This window comes from Passer montanus, unplaced genomic scaffold (assembly GCF_014805655.1).
Source record: "Passer montanus isolate IOZ18808 unplaced genomic scaffold, ASM1480565v1 scaffold67, whole genome shotgun sequence".
Classification (NCBI taxonomy): domain Eukaryota; kingdom Metazoa; phylum Chordata; class Aves; order Passeriformes; family Passeridae; genus Passer; species Passer montanus.
The window spans coordinates 1,649,686-1,673,930 of NW_024371815.1; the positions used below are offsets into that span (position 1 = coordinate 1,649,686).

Consider the following 24,245-nt stretch of genomic DNA (forward strand, 5'->3'; position numbering starts at 1 on the left):
ATAGATGGGTTAAACTATGTACTGATACAACATTATCAAGAGACATTATAAATCAAAATATTTTAGAACTCAAATTAAGAAGTAACAATTGTTGTTCTACAAGAAACGTTATTTAGGAGCCTGTTTGTAGTCTTCCTCTTAATGGCAAAAGATGAATTTTAATATCAGCAGCATCCTAAGCATACTTGGTAACTGTAAACCCTTACCATCCAGAGTTCTACACACAACTGATACTTCTTCTTAAATCTGCCTACTTTAGAAAAATCATAAAATCATAGAATCATAGAATCACAGAATGGTTTAGCTTGGAAGGGACTAAAAGATGATCTACTTTCAACCACCCTCTCATGTGCAGGGATCAGGCTGCACAGGACCCCCTTCAACCTGACCTTGAACACCTCCAGGGATGAAGTGTCCACAGGTTCTCAGGGCAACCTATGCCAGTGTCTCACCACCCTCACAGTGAAGAATTTCTTCCTAACATCTAATTTAAATCTTCTTTTAGTTTTAAGCTGGGTTTTCTGCATTTTAGAAAGCTAACTTGAATCAGTTACTCAATTGGGTCCACTTGCTCTGCACGTAAAAATGTGAGATATTCCCAGATAGAGGGAAAAAACTCCTCTAAAATAATCCTAAAATAAATTATTTCATGCACACAGAGAAAGTATTTGATACTGATGAACACAGGTACCTCCATTAATTTGAAATTAGACAACAAAAAGAAAACAAATTAATTGTTCCATTGGGTTAGAAAGAAAACTTTACAATTTATCATAGAATCAATTCCTCTCTTAACAACAGTGTCACACTGCTTTGTTTTACTTTCTGAGGTTCTGCTACAGTTGAGAACCATCACCATCTGCTGTCACTTAGCAGACTGTATTTTTAAATAAGGTTAATATGAAACACTTCAAATTAATGACTGAATGAATGAGGAGCACTTGATAAAGAAGCTGCCATTAAAATTTGCACCATCATGATGTTTTGTTTTAATTATGGCTCTGCTATTCCAGTGTTGTAAAATGGGGAATGTGTAAAAATTTTCTTAAGAAAGAACATTCTTTGATGTTTGAACTTTGTATATGTCCCAGCCTAGTCAACAAGAAAGAAGATTTAATCTGTGAAAAAGAGAGCAGCTACCAAGCAAGCTCTAGGTGATGTCCAGGTGCTAGAAAGACAAATTACATGTGGGTAGAACTGCCTTGTTAAGGTCTGGGGCTTGCCATGTTTCAATGACCTCAGACCTAGTGGGAAGTTAACAAAGCCTGGGAAGACAGATGTACCACTGAGAGTGGACACAACGAATGCAGAATTTATGGGCTGCAGGGACATTTGGCTGAACTCCCAAGACAAGGAAGAAACTAATAAAAAAAACTCAGCAACTGTGCTGCATCAGCTCCAAGCAGATAAAGGGTAACTCTGGCAGGGGCAGATCCTGAGCACCAACTCACAGACCACTGACCCAAGAAACTTCCCCAACCCAAAATAAGGGAAAGACTGAGCATGTGCACTAATTAGCATGAGAAGTGAGAGAATCATTAACCAACAGAAGATGGAATAGTAACTAATAACAGAACTTTACAACTTGCAGCCAATGAAGATTAATGCCTTTGTTTGCTAAAATGTACAAATAGTAAAAGGTTTTTGATAGTTGTTTGGTTTGATTTGTGGAATACCAGTGAGCACCCAGGCTTGTGAAACTCTGAAATAAATAGCCACTGTCTCTCTCAAGTGTATAATTATTGGCTTGTTTCACATCAGGTAACAAATGCAATTTTTCTGGCCAATACCAACTGCCCAGTGAATTAAGATTAGTCAAAAGTAAACAAACATCTTTACTTAGGTTGTAAGTACTCCCAGTATTCAAGTTGCTGTCATTGAAGTGGATTTTGGAGATAAACAGTAATGGTTTTCAACACTGTCTAGAAGGTCTTACTGAGAAGGAAAAAAATAAACATGGCTACTAATTGAAAGAAAATTGTGAATGTTTGAGGTGGCAGGACACTGGACTGCTGGAAGGTGCACCATGTGATAATGTTGATTGTGTTAAATTTCAGTTAATGATTTCAGAGTAGATCTGCAGAGAGTTTGGCAATTTCAGCACCACAAAACATCCAGAATATGCAGCCTCTGGCCTTTCCTCTGCCTTTACAGTAAGGGGAAAGTCCACTTTTTCTTCTCTATCCGGTCCTCAGCAGAAAACAGGCAGCAAGCTGTGTTTCTGTGACTAAGAATTCCTACAGCAGGCATCTCTACTTAATACAGCTCGAAATCCTCTTTTGTGGTTCAGGTTCCCTTTTCTTAAAAAATAAAGCAGGTGAAGATTTTTTTTAGGTGCAATTGAAAGACCATGTTGTAACAGCCCTTCACACAATTGTAATGACTGCAATGCTTTCCCAGCAAATGACTGATTCATTTTTCTCCACTGAGAGGTGCAAACATTAGTCTAGAGATCTAGGACCTTCCCTAAGGACCAATAAATCTTTAATTATTTTATACAAAGTGACCTAGTTTCAATAGAAAACTGGCATCCTGCAATATTGTTAATGGTAGTTCAATGGTTAGCTCTGATTTGAACAAAAGACTTCTACAGACACAGAAAAGGTCTCTCCTGTCTTTCTCTGATGGTATTTGTGAGCAAAAATGGAGTAACTGCGTTTCTTAAGGCAACCAATTTCCCAGCATACATTAGTAAGAAACACCTACTGATTTCATTCCCTTTGGTGACGCAGATGAAGTTAAAAGCAGGTGAACAGTGACTAGTTTAGCAATAAATAAAGTCTCTATAAACTTGGAAAAATTCAGCACTTGAGCTGAGGACACACAAACTCAGACCCTCTCAGAGTGGAAGTTATCATGCAGACATTTTAAGAATTTCACCTTTTACCTGTCTGGGTAATTCAATGTGTCTGTGAATCCAGCCTTCCCTACCACCTCACTGTGTGAGAAATGAAACACTGGAGATGGGAGCTCTTTTTAAGAGCGGTAATTGCTAGTTAATGTTGATGAAGTTGACAGGGTCTTAATTTGAAGTGTTGGTCTGTTGTCGAATACTGGATGTTAGAGTTCTGAGACTTGCCTTTGGTTGCCACTGTAAAGTGTTGCTATCTTACCTTATCTGTATTTGTATTCCTTTCCATCGGGAACCTCTTCCCCTGCTCCCAGAAGGACTTGCACCCCTGTACTTGTATCCCATTCCATGGGGTCAGGAACCACTTCCCCTGCTCACAGAAAGACTTGCACCCAGATTGAATATATCCTAAATTTCTGGTCGGCAATACTCAGAGGTAATCCCTAGAAGGATACATAGTGACAGGTGCTCATTCCCATCCTTGCAATTTGCTGCAATTAAGGCTACAGTTTATGGACACTTTAAGCCCGTGTAAACCTTAACAAGAAATAATTCTGCCCCTACCTTGAGCCAGCACAGCTGTGGTAAATCAAAAGAGAGAACAAATTCAAGCTAAAAGTGAGGCATTTTCCCTCCTCTATATCTTTAACATTTATTGCTTTCTCTCTGAGCCAATTCTTCTCGTAATCTGTAAAATGCTGGAGCCAGCACAAGGGAGAGCTTGGCAGAGCAGAAGAAGCTGGGTATGGAAGGGGAGGAGGAAAACCTCTTTTCATCACAGTGTTGGTTTCCAAAACTTTTCTAAAATTAAGGCCTAAGCTGCATCAGCAGCCACTTACAGCTTTTTCATCCAGTTCTGCCTACTAAACATCTAATGACATTTTAATGTCCTACAGCCCATACAGCATTATGGGGTTTTTTTTAAATTTAAAAACTCACAGTCCAGTAGATGTGGTAATTTTTATATATTTACAAATACCACATTGATCGAGCTGAAGATATAAAATTAGACAAAAATTATAAGAAATACAATTAATTGTACTTTACAACTCTTGTAAACAGACCCAACGATCAATTTTGGCATTATTTTGATTTTACATACAGGTTCTACCTAACATGTGGCACTTTCTTTTAATCTTTCTTGTTTGATGGAAGAAATTAAGACCATTTAACTTACTCCCTGTTCTAAAACACTGCTAAGAACTGTGTCCTCAACCTTTTACATTTGCAATAAGCGGATGCATTTGGCAAATGGATTTTTAAATCATCTAAAGTGGACAGACCATTTCAATAATTCCCACTGTTATCAGTTACTAGAAACACTACAGAGATTTCTAGAAAGAGAAGAGATCAAAGAAAGAGGAACAATGAAAAATTTTTGGGGGCATTAGATGATATTATCAGAGAATCACAGTCTAAGCTGAGTTGGGAGGGACCCATCAGGATCATTTAACTCCTGGCCCTACACAGGACAACCCAAGAGTCACACCGTGTGCCTGGATCATGTCCAAATTCTTCCTGAGCTCTGTCAGGCTGCTGCTGTGACCCCTTCCCTGGGGAGCTGCTCCAGTGCCCAAACACTCTCTGGGTGAAGAACCTTTTCCTGAAATCCAACCTAAACCTCCCCTGACACAGCTTCAGGCCATTCCCTGGGGTCCTGCCAGTGGAAGAGAGAAGAGATCAGTGTCTGCCCCTGCTCTTCCCCTTATGAGGAAGCTGTAACTGCAGTGAGGACTCCCCTCAGTCTCCTCCAGGCTGAACAGACCAAGTGCCCCCAGCCTCACACGGCTGCCCCCAAGGCCTTTCACCATCTCCACTGCCCTCCTCTGTCAGTGCTCTGCACACACTGCTGGAATTTCCAATACCAGCAAGACCTTCAGAGAGTAATGCAAAAGAAAACTAACAGGATATTCGAAAAAGCAGTAGCATGACTTGCTAAGATATAATAAGGACAGAAATGGACGGATTCTAGGGCTAAGCAGGATAACCCAAATAAAGACAAGTTGCGTCTCAATAATTCACTTCCTTTTTTTATCCTTCCATGGCAGAGGAATGAAGGAATTCAGAATGATGATGATCAAACACACTGAGGGGTGCAAACCTTTCAGTCAGTAGTTCAGCAACAATGTGTTGAGAGCTACAGAATGATGACATCACGCTACAAAGGTAACACATAAAATGCCAAACCCCTTACATATTTTGGTTGCTGCTCTTTTTGGCATTCATATTTTTACATAAATCTGAATCCTATACAGAATTCTGTACAGAATTCCATGCTGTAACACTGCTGATCTTTTCCTGTTCTCTGGCCTAATAAAGTCACCACGATTTGGGAATTTTAACAAATACCCATTTTGATTTCAAGTGAAAGGAAGAGAAATTGATATTCAGGCCACAACCCAAGCATGCCCACTGACCCAGTATGTTTACAAATATTACATAACCTGAAGTTAACAAATAAGATGAAGTCACAAACACACTGAAATCTTTCCAACAGCTATCTTAGCAATAAACTTAGATACAGATACACACACATTATTTAAATGTAGGTGATCTTGAGAGAGATAAATGAAATTTATTTCACACTTAAAAAATGTTGCAAGTAAGTGCTTCAGTTCAGTGGAATTCTAATTATACCACCAAGAGCAAGAGACACATGAAACAGTCAGCAAAAAGCATTAGAGAAGGTCTGTGTCACAGCAAGGACTATTTTGAGCTAGAGATACAAAACACAAAGCAAGGCAGCTGTGACCTGGATTTTACCTGAATATTTTCACTTTTCCTGCCTAGAAAGAATTTGTATATTAGCCAATAATATAAAAAATTATACATAGTGAGCAAGCTAAGACTTTTAAGAAATAGAAATTACTGCCCATGAAGTAAATCTGATGCATTTTGCAACGACCTAGGGCATGCAATAGCAATTCAATGCAGCTCATCTGGACATTCTTCTGCCTGAGAAATTTGCAACCATATTACTAATCCATGCATCACATTTCAGGCAAATACTATACTCTAAATAATTTCAAATGTAAATTAGATATCTTGACTGCTGATAGAAGGTATTTTTATAGTAACACCTGTAAAATATTTTGATAGTAAGACATTCCTCCCAGACTACAGAGGGCAATTTGTGTTCATTCACCTACTCCAAAATAAAAATTGTTTGGCAATAATTTTGTTATTATGGTACTTATTTCTAGAGCATCAATCAAAGTATTAAACACCCAAATACACTAAGGGCATCTGTTGGGGTACATTAGTTGCAGGCATCAATTACTGTGTAAGTTGAAAATAAATCAATTTCAGAGTTCATCAAGACAATACAGTTTACTTACACCATTAAATTACTGTGTAAGCTGAAAATAAATCAATTTCAGAGTTCATCAAGACAATACAGTTTACTTACACCATTAACAATCATTATAACTTGAAATTACAGAAATGCAAGGAGAACCTAGCTGAAAATATCACTGCTTGTCACATAAACACTCTGTCTTTATCTAGGGATCAAAATCACAGCTGTGAAAATACTGTAAGTCTTGTCCAGATGAAAAAAACCCAACCTAAGCTGGCACACATAAAAAGCTCAAGGAGAGACACTGAAACAAGCAAAGCCACATCTTGTTAAAGCATATGTCACATGTCTACAATACTTTTAACACATGCTAGAACATACTGGATGCATTATCACATTTATTTCCTTGACAACAAAGCTAGAATTAATAGTACAGTGTAGTCCTTGTTCAAAATAACTAAAATTCAAGAGGAAGCAATGGAAGGATCAGCTGAATTTTCAGATGCAATCTGAGAAGTTTTTCTGGGAAGCTAAGAAAAAGCCAAAATTGTTTACATTTTACTGGTTAACTGGAGGTCCTTCCTAAATGCTGCTCTGTGCCTGGCAAAATAATTGAAATAAAGCAAAAATAAGGAAATCTATTTAAAATTAAAAGTGGGTTTTAAAAATGTTATTTGCAAATAAAACCTTTCTATTTTTCAGGTTTCTTTTGGTTTTTTTCCTTATGGCAGAGGATTAAGAAAGAATTTTAAAGGTAATGGAAACAGAATGTATTGCAATTGGCAAGTATTTTTGTCTTCTAGCAGTTTTTAAAAAACATCGCATTTTCTCCAGTACTGATCTTGGATACTGGATTTAGGAGAGTTCTCCTGAAAACACCTTACATCAAGCTGTGCTTGGTCTCAAGTACTCAATTTTCATTGTGATTTGGCAGAAAGGCATATTTTCTTACTATTTTTCCATATCTAAGCTTCCTTCCACCAGAAAACCCCTGAGGTACACCAAAAATATTGCCCTTGCTCTTTACATTTCTAATGCATGCCATAAAACAACTTTATTTCTCTATTTAGAAGACTGTCATAAAAACAGTGAGATGCTTCTAAAGGAAATACTCCTGTGAGAATTTGGTTTATTCCACATACACCATGTATGATTTCCACAGCTCCTAGTCTTTCAAATAAAGACTTAAGGCCAATAAATAATTTCCTTTTCATTAGCAAATGAAGAGAATGAAATCAATTACTTTATGTCCTCACTAACTTATTAATGTAAACAACTTGTTTAGCATGCAATAATATATAAAACCCAGGGAATTTACTTGCAGCAGTGAATTAAAAGAAGGTCTGAGATTCCCAGCTACTCACAGATTTGGTTTCTCAGAAATAAATTTACTACCATGACTTGAACTCATAACTGGACTGTTCTTGGTGGACATGGCATAACCTTATCAGACTTGTCCACGTTTATCTGAGAAAAAAAATTCAATGAATTGAAATGAATGTGAATTATTCTCATCATGTCTTCAGCTAAGGCTCCCACTCATTGCAAACCATGCTCTGTTCTAGATGTGCACATGCACCCTCAGCAGACCTGGCACTGAGAACAGAACTTCAGCTCTGGTGTGCCCCCAAACAGTCACAGATAAAATGCAAGGCTGCACTAAGAAATGCAGCTCATGGTGTAACAGAGAGCAGCTGAAGAGTTCAGCACTGTGAAATGCAGCCCTGCTCACAACCCGAGACTGGGCTGGGTTGGAAGGGACCATAAAGATCATTCCTACCCCTTGCCATGGGCAGGGACACCTCCCACTAAACTGGGCTGCTCAGAGCCCCAGCAGAATGAACCTCACAGTGCCAACAAAAGGCTTTTTGAGATCAAAATGCTAAATCAAGGTACTGGCAAGAATCTTTTCAATCTATGTGACTGCTGTGTATAACCTATAACATATACAGGTACATCTAAATGAACACACACAAATAAGCATCCTGACAACTATATGAAAAAATGTAATTTTTGACTGCAGGTCAAGGTAAGCCCCTGCAAAGAAATTGATAAAGATGCTTAAAACCTACCTGAACTCTAATGTTAGGAAAATGGCATTTGTGGGTTTTTGTTTGGGTTTTTTTTTCAACCTTTTGAATGGAAAACAAAAATGAGAATAATGTCCCTAGAAAGTAGTGTTTAAAATAATTATAGAAGTATAGAACAGCAATATAAAATAAAAATAAAATTCCAAATTTCACTAAGGAACACTGCTTCTATAAACTATGTCATGACTTCTAATTTTAATGTAAATCTAGCAGTTCAAAAAAAGATGCCAAGGGAATGTATTTATTCCTATAGAATGAATAATTTGCTTTACTCTCTTTGTTATTGTGATATAATGCAAAATTATGTATGTTATTTTATAGATTTTTATAACTAACATCATCTCTACTTTTCCTGAAATACCCTTCAAGATTATATCCTCAATCAAGAAAAGTAGGCAATTATATTTATAACTTGATTAAGATACAATAGATTAGTGAAAATTGCCATGTACATATTTCAAGTTTATTCCAGTCTGACTTGTTAATTAATATTTTCATTTTTAAAAAAACCACCCCACCCCAAATAACAGCAACAAAGTCACACTGAATTCCATTAAAGATGGAATTTTATGTTTTGGTTGTCTTGTTTTAAGCATAGCACTGAAAAGGTAGACAACTCACATGACTGCTGCCAGTCAACATAGATTTTATGGCAGCCACATATTAGATTAAACTCCAGAACTATATTTAACCATTTATGTAATCCTACTTTAGGAGCTTCTAATGAGTTAGTGCAGCCTAACCCGGATATGCCTGCCAGCAAGTTCCCTGCTCTTTCATGTCAACTCAGTGATGAGAGTACAATTTCATTGTAAAAATTACTGCATAGCATGAAGAGTACTCTTGTTAAATATGGCAATCATCAATATAATCAGTAACCTAAAAATAAACTTCTGCCTAATTTATCCCATATTTGTAAGACAGACTCTTTATTTGTATTATATGTGCTATATGACTATAGTCAGTGTTATTAAAGAAGAGATTCCTAAGGCAGGAGAATATGCAGTCAATGGAATTAGGTAAGTAAAAAGGTTGGTGAGTTCTTTGACACTAGAGTGTTCACTAGAGAGAGCAGATGCCTGCATTTACAAGTCAATGAACACACGAAGAAATTACTGAAAGATGCTTTAGGACTCAATTATACGTTAAGCGAGTTATTATCACAGTGGCCTCTTTTTCCCTTGAAAATCTACTGACAAGGATGCTCATCCATCTCAGAAAGGTCTTCATCTTTCAGAGAGCATCCTCTGAGAGCCGTGCTTCCCCAGCTGAGGGTCCTGCATCCCACCAGCTGCCCAGCAGGCACATATGGCACGTGGGGATCAGCGGGGCCAGGGCAAGCAACACCTGCCAGCTGATCAAAAGGGCGTTAATGAAATGCTAAAAGCAGTTCAGTTCACTCCTGCAGCTGTAGTGACAAAAGGTGTATGGGGAGAGCACCACATTAAGATTACAGATGGGAGAAGGAGCAGGGAAAAGCATGAAGCTGTTCAGAACATGCTTTCTGACCCAAGTCATCTACTGTAAACACCCTGCCAAATACAATCATACTGCTGCTTGAAATCAAGTACAGCATGAAATGCAAAACTGTGATGTCAGAAACAAGGACAGGAAAAATATTTAGTAATACTAAATGTTACTAAAACCAGAAGAAATAGTTAAGAATTCATCATTACAACTTGTCATTGCATCACACAACTTCAGTTCCTGTCGTTTATAGATTTGGCTGTATTTAAAACGTTCTTTGAAGTTCATCTCAACAAATGATCCCAACACAAAAAATGTACATGTATAAAAGTAGTTTGAATTTCAGTGTCACTTGTTGCTTTCTCTACACTGTATCTGCTGATATTGCACATAGGAAAAGCACTAAAAACGCAGCTCAAAGAGATGTAATTTCTGAACATCACATTTTCTCTGGGGCACCCAGATGTCTTTCTCTGTTACTGTATCAGGTCCACAGATTTCAAGATTCAGAGCAGAGCAACTATACTAGGCATGGAAACACAGCATTCCCAAAACCAAACAAGGCCAATAGACCATAAACATGGTATCTTGGCTTCAAATGCTAATTATTTCCCTGCAAAGCTAAAGCTAAAGTCCAGTGGGAAGTGCTTTTAATAATTTAGCTATTCACAAGGAAACATAAGGTTGCCTCAAAGATAAAGAGTTTATATTTATTTTACCTAAATATTTTATTTAAAAACACATGATGACAGGAAAGCAACAAATAATGGTCTCCCATCTAGCAGCAATTTTATCATTGCCTTGGCTGTTCACATGAAATACATTAATCCTAATTCAGCTCTCTCTAGCAGAGAGGGAGATGTGAACCCTTCTGCAACAACCCAGTCATTCACATGAAGTGCAGAGAAGGGGCCAGGCACTGAACCATCTCACAAGCAGATACATCTTTGTGCGCATCATATTCTGCACAATGAGGTGAAAGATTGGGAAGGGAAAGTCTAAAAGTTAATTTTCTATGAATATGGCTTCTGTAAACTGAAATATTGATTTTTAGCATCCTTCTCAAGCTCAAGAAAGCTAATCTGTATGTCCAAGAAGAAAACAATACAAGCAGTGGAAAACTTAGCATTAAACAATGACTCAGCATGCTGACTGAGCCTCAAGCTCTGAATAAAGTATTTATAACATATTCAAAATTTAGAAGGGTGGTTGCACTCACTCAAAGAGAAAAAGAAAAGCTATTAGTGAGCCAAGTAGTAAGCTAACTAAAAGCAAAAATCAGAAATTAGAAAATAAGTAGCATCCTATTTAAAGAAAGACAAAAAGGTCACTTTTCTTAATGTAAGGGCAATTCAGAAAAAATCATTTAACAAAAACACTGTAAATACTCTGGAAATTTAAAGTCATCCAACACGACATACTCTTGAAGTAAAAAGCTGACATTGAATTCAGAAAGATAAATTCCATGCTTAGCACCAGTAAAATTTATTATAAATATTTTTCTTCAGCATTATAAAGGTAAATTTGAATCTGATTACTAACATTTATTATTACAAATACATAAGATAAAGACATATTATGAATATTCATGAAAGTATCTTACACAAATGCAAGATGATCTGTGCAGACTGAAATACATATTCTGTCCTACAAAGAAAGAAAACCTCCACGGAAGAAAAGAAGCAATTATGTAAAAAGGAAATGCAGAATGAAACATACCAGAAAGAGCTGAAATTCAAGTTACACAGGAGGCTTAGGTGCTTCATGAATAAAGAAGGAAGAAAACCTCAATAAGTGAGAAATCATGCTATGAAGAAAAAAGAGGAAGTGTATCAAGTAGGTATACAATAACATGCAGATTATGGTACAGCCATATGAAACATCAGCATATAAATTCTACTTATCAGAAACAGAATGACTTTTAGCCAAGTTAGAAAAAGCAAAGCTGAGCTCCAGCTTATAAATCAATACTATGAATGTGACATCTTCCTACAGGCTCAGAATCCTGTCCAGAAGGATGACTAAGGAATTTATTGCTTTCCTGCCATGTGGATAGGCAGAACAATAACTAAACAACCATCAGTTTTGAGTACACTGCTTTCTGCCTTATCAGGAACAGGATGATAGTTTTGTCTCCTTGACATACTTCCATAGCCAGCAGTCCAAACACAGACGCAGGAAATCAAATTCCCTTGGCATTAAAAGATGAAATAAATCTCTGCACAGAGACTATTATTCCCCACACATCTACTTAGGAACAGAAGAAGAGTCAAATTCTCATCCAACTGCCAAATTGTCTCTTTGCTACTTGCAGTGATGTAGACATCAATTCTGAATTGTATTGCTCAGCATCACTACAGGAATACCCAAGGCAAAAAGCACTCAAATATACAAGTCTGACCACATACTTCAGGTTAAGGCCTCTGTGAAACCCAATGTTCTTAGAAATGCTTTCCTGTTTTATTTTGTGTTTTTTTTCTTGTAGTAAAAAAAAAAAAAATTACTGTTTACATCATTTTCAACACAAACACCACAGCAATCTACTTCAACATAACAAAACCAGGGAAAGAAACACAAAATTTAATGGAACTTCTTAAGTAATGAAGCTTTGATATTTAATTGATTTGCTTGAAACTATGAATTGCCAAAAGCAAAACACTGTTTTAACCTGACAATCCCATTGAGACCAATATTGCATAGTACACTGCAACTTTAAGCAAAAATTAATTTATCAGCAAAAACACTACTAACGGCATGTAAAAAAGACATTGCCAACACAGAGCTGCCTTTGAACCTCTGCTTGCCATGGTTATAGGACAAAGCTTCATTTTCACATCTGTGTAGGTACCACCCAGTCTAGTTTGAAGCGCAGATGACAGAACCAAGGGTTGACAGTCTTCAGTGCCACTCTACAGCTCTACAAGTCAGGATTTCCCGCAACTCATTTCCAACATTCCTCTTGGACTCAGGTGTTTATTAGTTTATGCTTATTTAAACAGCATTCGAGTCTTCAGCCATCTTTTCTCCAACATCTTGCTCACCTAAGTCAAACAACCCTAGATACCACAATGCAGAATATTAGTTAACCAGAGGATCACAGAACATACTGCTCCAATGGGATCTATAACCTTCATACAGCACTGAAGATGGTGCTGGGACATGCTTTAAAATATCTGGAAAAATAACTACTCCTGAATCAATGGGATGAAGTCTCTGTAAGTGGCTGTCAGTCTAGAACACATCTGGTCTTGTTTAACTGGCTGTAAATCAAAAGGACAGAAGTGGCCAAGGAAAGAAGATCAAGAACAAACCAGGGGTCTGCAGTCAGAATGTGCAGGACCAGGCTCCAAAGGGAATGATTTTTGCTCTCAATGAGTCATAACATCTCAGTGGAGGACACTAACAATACTTACCTGAAAAAAAAAAATAGGGAAACAAAATCCAGAACTACTTCACAGTTTTCCATAGAGGAGAAATTATTAACAGTAATAGAAGCCTTGCTCTCAGGAATTTTAACACATGTTTGAAGCCATCTCTCTGCTCTCAGTGTTTTGTTTGACCAGTCTAGTACAATTTTATGCGTTACCCCAGAAGTGTCACATGGCAGAGCTCCAGTGGACCACAGTTCCCTAAGCTGATATCCAGCTAAAGCACATGTGGAGGACAGGCACGCAGTTTACAACAGATTAAGAACACAATCAGGTTGACTCTGACCTCTCCCAAATTTATGCTAAGATGAAGTGTTTCTTCTCTCTCTAACAGTGGCTTTTCTAAAGAAAAATGGAGCTGCATATTTGCTCTCTGCACAGCAAGGTACAATGAGGACTGCAATGGCCATGAACCCATACCAGTGGTGTTTGCATGCAGCACCTTCAGCCACCTAAATGAATGTGACATGCAGCATTTCCACCAAACACCTTGGAGCCACGCACAGTTTTAAAAGCCACAGCAAAAATTAATAACAAAGTTCTCAAAACATTAAGATAGACAATCTGATATGTTACTTAGAGAAAGTTAAACTCCATCTGGCAAAACCAGGTAAGACCTTTGCACCCAGTGCACAACATCTGAGGATAGCACAGTTTTAAAAGCCACAGCAGAAATTAATAATAAAGCAGAAAATAATAATAAATTAAGATAATCTGATATGTTACCTAGAGGAAGTTAAATCCTATCTGGCAAAAACAGGTAAGACCTTTGCACCCAGTGCACAACATCTGAGGATTTCCACACTGATGTAGGTCTGCTGAGAGCTACCAAAGCACGAGCATTATTTTCCCTGCTTATGTGCTCCATGCAACATGGAGGCTGTAGGGATATACATTGCTGACAGAATCACTCAGAAAGACCAGTCTCAAAACTGACTCTTCATTTTTTCAGTAGGCAGGAGCACCCACCACCCGCACAACTCACGGCAACCAAACACTCACTTCCAAATATCCAACTGGAGGCTCACTGGCCTGTAGTGAACTGATAAACCAGCACTCTCAGGGCAATAGTCACTGCCTTCTTTATTGCTTTATCCTTCTCTCTGGCACCAGTGAGGGAAACACTGCATGTACACACTGCAAGAAAGCCCCTGCTTCAAAGGCACAGCCATTTCTTGTCATCCAAAACCTACTAGGGACTGGGATGCTGTAAGAATAAACTCCCTGTCCTGCTGACCCCCTAGAGTCAGTCTGTCAAGAGTCTACAGCAATTATCAACACAGGAAAAACCACATGGCCAGGAACCATGGTCTGCCAGGTTAGCACACAGAAGATCTCCTTCATGACCAGTCAACAACTCCAAGGTCAGAAACAAACAGAATTATTGCTTGCACATCTCCAATGCCTTCTACCTGTTGTCTCCACCTTCTGGGAAACTTCATCCAGGTCTGAGATCTGCCACCAAACAGAACAGACTCACAGAGCACATACAGTTGGAGGTCAAATACATCACTGGATGAAGAATAAAGCTCCTGAACACTGAAGCCTACTGAAAAATGCTAAGAAATAAGTTCTAGGACAGTTCAAATGAAATGGCTTGGCACGTGAACTGGAAACAAAACTAAGGACAACCAATGAAGTCCTAACAACACAAGTATGGATGATAAAAAGCTTTGCTACATGGACTTTCACAGGTAGATTTAATTAATGAGTCTCAGAACTACAATACAAACTGATTATATTTATTGACTTTGTAATTAAGAAATGTACTGTTAGTTTTATATTAACATAAAGAGTTAGTACCACAGAAGAAGGTCTGTACACTGCTTCAATCATTTAAGTTTTCTTCTGTGGCTCCAAAGTCACATTTATCTACTAAAATCCTTGGAATACATACAAGCACCAATTTACAGTCCCACTTTTCAGGGCAGGTTTCATCAGTCAGAAGCACCTGCAGCATGGGCCATGCTAAAAGCTGGGGAAATCCAAACTTTAGACTTTACTTCAGATTATTTACTGCTGATCAAAGAATGATATATATGTAATCAAAGCCCCGAAACTGTAGCAGCTCTTCCCATGCACAGAGGTCAGGGTCACAATGAGTGTAACTCCTACTGTCAACCTCACTGCCTAGACTGGGTGTTACTTACATCCAGTGCAAATTCAGAACTCATGCAATAAAGGTGATGAATGTATGGATGATGGATCTGTGTTATACAGACTGCAGCTGAGATCAAACTCAAATGAGTCAGTATCAAGAGGGTTCTTATTTTTCTACTTTAAAATCTGCAACCGTTGCAAGGGAGAAGCCATGACAACATTTCTATCACCCACAGGGTGGGGTGCATCTCAGGCAGTATGAAACAGGAAAAAGAAAAAATGCGTAATTCAAAACCCCCAAAAATAAGAGTTTCATATTGCACAGCTTCATTGTTAAAGAATGTATCTCAGACTTAATGATTCCTTCCACATTAAAAAAAAATATATCAGAAAACAGAATGGCATGGCTTAATCTGTGCAGAACATGTACTCCTCCATCACACCAAAGCACAACAAAATAAGAACATGTAGCATTTTGACATCAACAAAGCTGCCTACATAGACACCCACTCTTTCTTATTTTCTCTGCAGCATATATTTTAACTCACTCATTTCCTTCTGCATCTTTCTCACCATTCTTGACTTATCTACTCCCCATACAGCTTTTTCAGACTTGTTTTCACATGAAGACTGACCACGGAAATAGTTACTCCCTTACAGACAGTTCAGAATACAGCATCCATTTTAATTTTTCCTTCTCCTGCTTTATTTATATCCCAATAAAAATAATTTCCTTGAGAAACAGTGACATTATTCCAGAGTATCTGAAATAACTAGAGCAGGAGAGTTATTCTGCAGAGCTAAGCATCATGCTGTGATAGATTCACACATTTGGTCCCACCTCCCAGTAAGGAGCTGGCAATTACTGCATTCCAGTGCAGGACCATGGATTTTTTCCAGCTCCCTTAGCCCACATGCTAGTTACAGCTGATTATGGCAGCTGAAGCAGCAATGCATTTTTGCATCAGATGTGCAAAGGCTAGACATACTGGACTGGGTATGAAACAGAAAACATGCAGTATGTATTGGGGGGGGGTTTCTGCAGATTAGAATTATCATTCTTGACAATCATGATATTTACAGCTCTGCTTTACGGATTTTATACTTACAGATCTAAATCTCAAAAAATGCACTGTATTTATTATCTCAAGTGATAAAGGAAAACATCCCTCCAGAGGTTTTAGATTTTTATCTGCTTTGTGTGAGGAAACAGCAAATAATTGGAATCCTGTGTTGTTTTTGTTCTATTTGAAGGACTAGCCTCTCTCAGTTCCTGGACAATGCATATATTAAGTATACTAAGTGCTGCAATTAGAGCTTAAACACTGTTTAAATAAGACACATCTCCAACACATCCCCTTGTAAAGCATAATTTATCATTATTATACAATTATGTTAAACTGCTAGTATGCAGGAATCTTCTATTTCACCTGGTTCATCAGAAAGGCTGATAAAACAGATTTATCTGCATATTAATTCTTGGAGTATTTTGTGAGTACACACAAAATTCTCAGCATTTAAACTTTTCCTCTTAAAAAGCACAGCTTTTTTACCCAATACCTACAGTCCAAATAGCTAACTAAATAGACAGACCAAATCTAGCTCAGATATACCTAACCATGGCTATGGTCACAGTTCCCTTTCTGATGCAGAAGTAGGCATCTACTTTTTAGACTACACATAACCTAGGAAAGATTAAGGTGAAAAGATGGGGAAAAAAGTACCAAAAATACTAAAAATATTTCAGGCTTTCTTACACAGTGGACAGTAGCAAAAAAAAAATCTGCAAGCAATATCACATACACAAAATATTTGTTATTGACATAAAGGCAGGGTTGGTACAGTTAGCTGAATGCAGGAAAGTTTTGCATTTTTGCTGCAAGAGGCAGTAATAGCTCCAGCCTCCTGGCTGGTCAAAGAATCTAAGAAATTCTGAAAAATTTCAGCATATGATGGCAATCCAAACAAAAAAATCCATACAAAGCCAGACAACACCCAAAATAAACAAGCAAACAAAAACCCCACCACCAAAACAAACTAGAAAACATTAATAAAGTGATATAATGAGCTTAATGAATTGTCAGAAACACAATCAGCCAAAAAATTCCTTTTTTAAGGTGATTCGTTGCAAAGAATGCAAGCTCATGCCATTCATCAGTGAAACTTGACCAAAAATACAAAAAAAAAGGCTCATCTAATCTCTGCAATCAAGCACATATGTCTTAAGTTCTGGAGCAGGAGATTTATCTTCAAGACTTCAACCATTTCACACATGTAGTTTGAAATTCTCCAACAAATGCAAAAATTAGTCATAGGGGACTCAGAGACAGCAGAAGCATTTAAGGCTCATTTCCGTAGGAAGCCAGGCTGCAGCAAATGTAATTTAAGGTTTTAGTAAGAGCTTGCCATTTTACTAAAAAACTCAGAATTAGCAGAGCAGACAGAAAGTGCTGGGGCACAGCATCCCATCCTCCCTCCCATCCTACGTGGTAGAGGCCAAAGCCTCATGCAGAAGCTAATAGGATGATTATCTTGAGAAGGATTACTCTGCACAGAGAAGCTGAAGTCTGCCTTTGAGAGACAATTAAGTCCATCATCCTTTCTGGTCAGCTGAATTGTTTTATTTTGCCATGGTGCCAATAAATTATAATTTGGTCTTCCTTAAAATGAGTGCATCTCCAAGAACATCCATATAAGAAAGTGGGATAAAATGTATTTGTAGATTTTTTTTTAAGAACTATGGAGTCCAGAAAAGGATTCAAGAGCAAAAAGGAATTAATTCTTTTATAAGAAATAAGTCTGCCACACTAAATTAGCAGAATATAATTAGAATATAGTCTATATCTAACAAGCTTAGCAATAAATGATTGAGCCATGATCAGTTCAGGAAATGCCAAGATGTGACTCAAGTAGATCAACATAAGGTAAAAACATTGTGAAAGTACTGCTTTATCCCTTGATATGGAAAAAAAAAGTCTGTTCTTGGGGTTTCATTTCTCATTTCTATGCAATTTAGAGAAGAAGCACCTCCCAACACACTCTCTCCATTCTCACAGGATCCAGATTGTGCAGAAAGTACTACAGGAAGCAGTTACTCCAAAATCAGAAAAGTATTTGCATCTTAGGGAGTCAAACAGAATGAGAATCACTGTCTCATGAAGTAAAACCTTCACCCTAGAAACATGTCCTGATTAGACTCAGGTAGACATGCATCACATCACCACAAGTATTTATAAACATGGATAATAAGCTTGTTCAGAGAATTAGCAGTTCACAAGAAAACAAGGCTCGTATCTTTGGGTGGTAGTTCAAATGCAAGCTAGTGAGAAGAAATGCTAAATATTCTATACTTTTTTGCACAAACAGAAGCATTACAGAGCAGTAAATAAAAAGCTACCAGATAATGGATACTGCTCTGGATAGAAAACAGAAAAAGAAAATAAAATCCCAGCCTCATAATCACTGACATTTTGGAAAGTCTTACTAAAACAGTCTACTTTAGTTAGATAAGATGTTCCTTGTTCTGACTGTTGAAGAAGAAGAAGTTAATTTTGGAAGAATCCACAGAGGATTTTTCTGCAATGGCTCACTCTTTCTCTCATCATACAAACAATAATAATAATAACAACAATAGTAGCACCTCAGTTTCAATTGCACCAACCTACCACTCAGCTCACCTCATCTTAAAATAAATAATGTTAGGAATAAATTTTAGTGTGTTATACTCACAAGGGAAAACAAAAAAAAATCACCTCCTCACCTGCACAGCAAAGTCAAAGCAGTCAGATATGCAGACAGTACCCTCAATGAAGGCTGGAAACTATGCTGGCCATGGCCAAAGGGACACCATTTATTGAGGTTACACCCAGGAAGCCAAGCATTTCATCTGCAGCACATGCTGAGCATCTGCACTAAACCAAAAGTGAAACTGCAAAATGCAGCTGTGTGACTCTACTGACACTTCCTTCCTGCATGGAAAGGTAACACCATCACAAGGGCAACTCCAAGCTTTCAATCAGAATGTCTTGTCAAATACAAGTTAAATTTAAATGGCTCTAGGAAATATAAAAAACATACTTTCTGAAACATCTCTCATTTCCCTTAATGTCAAGGTAGGGTGCTGGATAATGGGCAACTGGGGGTTAAGATGGGCTAAAAGTGAGAAGAAAACTGAACAGAAACTTCAAAGAGCTAGGAGAGACATCTTGATCCTCCTATAGTTGTGGCTACATTCAGCATTTAGTAAGGAACAAATAAGCAACACATGAACAAATACATTTAATATAAATAGCTCCTCTCTTAATTTTACACTGATTACAGAATGCCAGCTTGCAGATTAAATATATAGGTTTTTAAAAACATCTGCAAGAAACAAATTCACTAATATTTACATCAAAGTTCTCTTATTATCAGAACAAAGCAAAGATGTCCTTCAGCCACCTTCCACTAAAAACAAAGTAAAGTCCAAACAAAGCAAACCAATGTTGACTGTGCTTTTTGAGCATGGCATAACAACTACAAAAAAAGTCTATTCATTACTTCTAAACATTACACAATTTAAATTATTTTTGCTTCAATTTCACTTTTACCTGTAGAAGCTGGTTTCAGTATATTGGATTATTCAGCATGTTAACAGGAAAGCACCCAAACAACTTCATGTGTATGTATGTGTTTTTATAAAATGCGCATCAGGTAACCCGCTCTTAAAACCAATTATTTGAAGATAAATTAGAAATTAACACTCTATATCTTTGTGTTTATTGACATGTAATTTCTCATTGTGAACAAGATATAGACTGACTACAAGTTTCTGTGAATTAACCCAACAAAAATAAACTAATGAAATTTCCACTGTATTCCTCACTACATCAAGCACCTTATCAATTCCTGTCCAACTTAAGAGCTCCAGGTGAGAGCATCCCAAATACATCTGGCTCTTCATGTGCATTTATGCATGTGTTTGAGAGCCTGTATGGTAAAGAAAGAATGCATCAAACCCAAAGGCAGCTGTGGAATTAAATGCCAGATCTATGAGCTTGGATTGTGTTGGGAGGAAAAGGGGAAGACCTCACCCACCACAGCACACGGCAGAAGATTCTCTTCAGCTGCCATTCTTATTAGACAAAGTGATGAAATATTGCAAGTAAGGAAGTAACCAACCAAGTTTCAGTGATTTCTAAGAAAGGCCTACAAAAGCATTCCATCTGCCAAAGACAAAGTTCTATCATTTACAATAATGTGCAAAGAATGGAAGTATTGTGGAAAAAAAGAATGAATGAAAAGTTAGTTTAAACTACTACTGTGGTTATATTTTGCCTCACTGACAATGAATCTGCATCACTTCGATTGAACTACTACAGATTTTTCCCTATTACTGAAGTTAGGGCTGATAAAGTTTGCTATTTTGAAAAACCTTTGCAGAAACTAAACAGAAGAAACAAAATTTGCATATAGGAGTAAAACTTCCCAAGATGGAAAAAACCACAATTTTTTAGATCATTAACTCAAGATATTTTATGCCATGTGAAGAAAACAATGACCATGAAATGGATTTTCCTTGCTAATGCTGAGTAACATTGCAATAAGTACCCTAAATTAACAATTGTTCTAAATATGGATTTTTTTTTTAATGAGAAACAAGAAATGGAATGTGTTTGTGTATATCAGTACAGAGCTGCAATCAAGGAGGCTTTGTGTGTATTCTGAATATTGTGCCTTCAAAATGAAGCAAAACAGAGTTAATGAAAGTTGAGAGAAAAAAAAAATCAGGATTACAGACAAGGACATGAGGAAGGGTTTGATGTATCCTTTCTTTGATGGCAGAGCAACTTTGGTTCAAAATTAATAAATGGAGACACAATGATCACTTGTACCTGACCAAATATCTTCTTACACAGAGGCAGCATGCAACCAACTTTGTTTTTATACAAAGGGGCAATCCAATTTCACATTCTTCAGTATTTTCTGCTCCGTAACACGTATTTATGCCAGCTCCATCTGGGCTTGCACAATCCAGAAATACAGCCCAGGCCCGTTTCCTTCTTCATATACTTGCTACTCCTACATCTCCCATCTTCTATCATAATCCAACCAAAATGTTCTACAATAAAAAGAACTCTATACATGGAAGTAACTATAAACATTTGCATACTGACAAATGATACTTAAAGGCAGAAAGTGACAGCAGAGCTGGGATGAACTGCAATGAAGATGGTGCTGTGGACATAAAGGTACTAACAATGGAAAACAAAACGTGAGCTTGAATGAGATGGACCTCTGAGAGAAGAATCTTAAGAAACCTCTGCTCCATCACCATGTCTTGGAATGAACATTTTAATAGAGCACATCTCTTCCAGTTCAAGCCTCATTTATACCTCAGGTTCAACACATGGCCTCTTTTGAGGATATTTCCAACTCTTGCATTCCTGTAACAACAATCTAAGACACTAAAGGAGCATCCATTTAAGTGGAGAGCAAGCATTGCTCAGAGCAGAGCATTTCCAAAAAGCAAATGGAAATAAAAAGCCTTCATCTACATGCAGGAGAACTTAAATATGTTAGGCAAATCTCTACACACAAGCCCCAGTGCCTCATGAAGGAGTCCCAGGAGTGGCCTCCTTGAACTTGAGCACCTCTCCCAGCTGTAGTCTCTCCACCCAAAAGAAGAATCACCTCTTCCACAAGATCCAAGATTCTTGGCCCTTCTGTTTAAATCTCCAGTATATCTATTCAAAGATTAGATTTGTATTAATGACCTAATTACATGCACCCATCCAGAAACAAAGAGCTCAAACCTCAAAAGACCCCACACTACCTCAGGTGCAAGAAACAAAGTCATCCCAGTGAACCAAGAAGCAAAACAGAGCAGAGACAGAAAACAAATGTTCTAAGCCATACACAGTATCCCAGCTTTTGTATCACAGTAACTAATTTTAGCATTATTAACAAAAAGGCACGTGTTTTTTTCAATGCAGAACAAAAACACCATGTCAAAAGATAATTAAGGCAAAATTTTAAGGTCTTTAGAAGAACCTTCCTGCCTAAATGCACCATGAATTAGTGGGTCTTACAATCACAAAACACTTATTTTCAGCAGGTTTTGGAAAATCAACACAAAGATATTCACCCTTTCCATATAAAACCTGAAACTGAAGCTGGCATCTCAGAGAGATGAAACACAGCAGACCTTAATAAGCATTACAGAATCCAGAACTCCTGCATAAATATATAGGCACATCAACCTTACTGTCAGTGAGACCAACCGTGTGAGAAGAGACATTACTGTGTATACACGATGGGTTCTAAGCAGAGGGCAGGGATCTCATTGAGCAGAAAGAATCTCTGAATGAAGTCGATTTCAATTCCTTCCCCCTTACGAAATTTGCTAGGATTTCTTTTCTTTCTTCTTCTAATGATTTTATTAATTTTAAAATAAATGGATACAGTCAGTTATTATTAACATCACTTCTTATGATTGTTTTGATTAAGCAGTGTGGTACATGGAAGTCATTTGTAAGGCTAGCAAATATGTAAATACCTAACAAAAACAATTCTTGCTAGTTAGTCAAGCCTGTGTTCATCCTCCTCTAATTTAGAGATCCTGCAAATATGCAGTGACTTGCAGGCCTAGCCACTGCTTTAAGGGCTGATGGAAAGAACTTTTTTTAAAATCTCACCCATCCACTAGAACAAACCAGTCTTGATGGGGAACCAAGAGAGAAAAATTACAGTGTGTGCAGGTACTCCTCAGATCCAGCCCACTGGAGTGATCTGTTCTGTAGTGTTGCCATAGAAAATGGAAAGGAAGCCTCCAATTAGGGACGAGGTCACATTTAAGCAGAGATATTATGTAAATATGAGCCAGCCAGCACCCTGAAAAAAAAAAAATAAAAATAAAGGCCTCATCCTGCCAGCCCTCCAAGGACAGGCCTCGGGTTGGCTCCTGGAACATCCCTGGCAGCAGGACCCGGCTTGCAGGAGCAGTGCCAGCCCCGGAGGCTGCCCCGGCACCCCGGCAGCGCAGGTACAGCCCGGGATGCTCCGGACGGTCACGGCCCCGAGCCGCGGGGACCGGCGGGGGTGGGAGCACACGGAGCCCCGGAGCGGAGCCGGCCCCCCCGCGGCCGCGCCCCGGCCCGCTGATGGCTGCGGGGGAGCTGCGGGAGGGCCGGAGCCGCCTCGCCCGCCTGGGGACACGCAGCCCTGCCCCGCCAGGGACCGGCGCCCTTCCCGAGGCTTCCTCGCCCGTCGGGTCACCGGCACGGACGGGCGAGCGGACAGGGGCACAGCCTCGCCCCGCCCCGGGATGCACTTTTATCCCCTTAGGCACCTCGCACGACCAAAGTCTCCGAGCGCGGCAGCATCCTCCCTCCATCCATCCCTCCGTCCCTCCGTCCTCCGTCCCCTGCCGCGCCCCCGCATCACCCAGCCGTGCCCGCCGCCACTCACCCTCTCCGCGGCCGGCGACGGCGGCAGGGCCCGGCCGAGCCCCTGCCCGCTCCTTCCCGGGGGGCTCCGCTGCCGCGATGCGGACACAGAAGCGGCGAAGCACCGCCCGGCAGCCGCACCTCGCTGCCGGCGCCGGGTCCCTCCCCAGCTGTCACCGGCGGCCCGCCCTCGGGGGCGGCGGCGGCCGGGCCCTGCCGCGGCCCCGCCCCGCGCTCGGCAGCGCTGGAGCCGCTCTGGAGCCGCGGTGTATCCGCGCTGGATCCGCGGTGTATCCGCGCTGGAGCCGCGCTGGAGCCGCGCTGGGGCTGCGGCTCCGGGAGAGCCGCCCCGCACGGGGCCGGTGCCGTGCGCGCCATGGGGACCGGGCCCCTCGCTCGGCCCCCGCTTCAGCAGGTGCGGCACAGAGTGCCGAGGGGATGGACCCGTTTAATTTTTTATGTCACACAAGAATTAGGCACGGAGTTGTCAGATCAGCTCAGCTGCCCGACGCCTGTGAATCCTGATGTCATTTAAAACCTCGTTCTTTTGTCAGAACGGAAGAGTTTGAGGCTCCCGGGCCCAGG

General features: G+C 39.2%; 1 protein-coding gene across 1 annotated transcript in view; it reads right to left on the reverse strand.

Moving 5' to 3' along the window:
* Positions 1-23,817, reverse strand: part of JAKMIP1 (janus kinase and microtubule interacting protein 1) — a 139,940-nt gene extending 116,123 nt beyond the window's left edge. The window contains exons 1-2 of the mRNA XM_039728855.1: positions 23,683-23,817; positions 22,963-23,106 (exon numbers count right to left, since the gene is read on the reverse strand). The gene's annotated coding sequence lies outside the window, so the exon portion shown is untranslated. The remainder of the gene's footprint in view (positions 1-22,962; positions 23,107-23,682) is intronic.
* Positions 23,818-24,245: the final 428 nt, after the last annotated feature.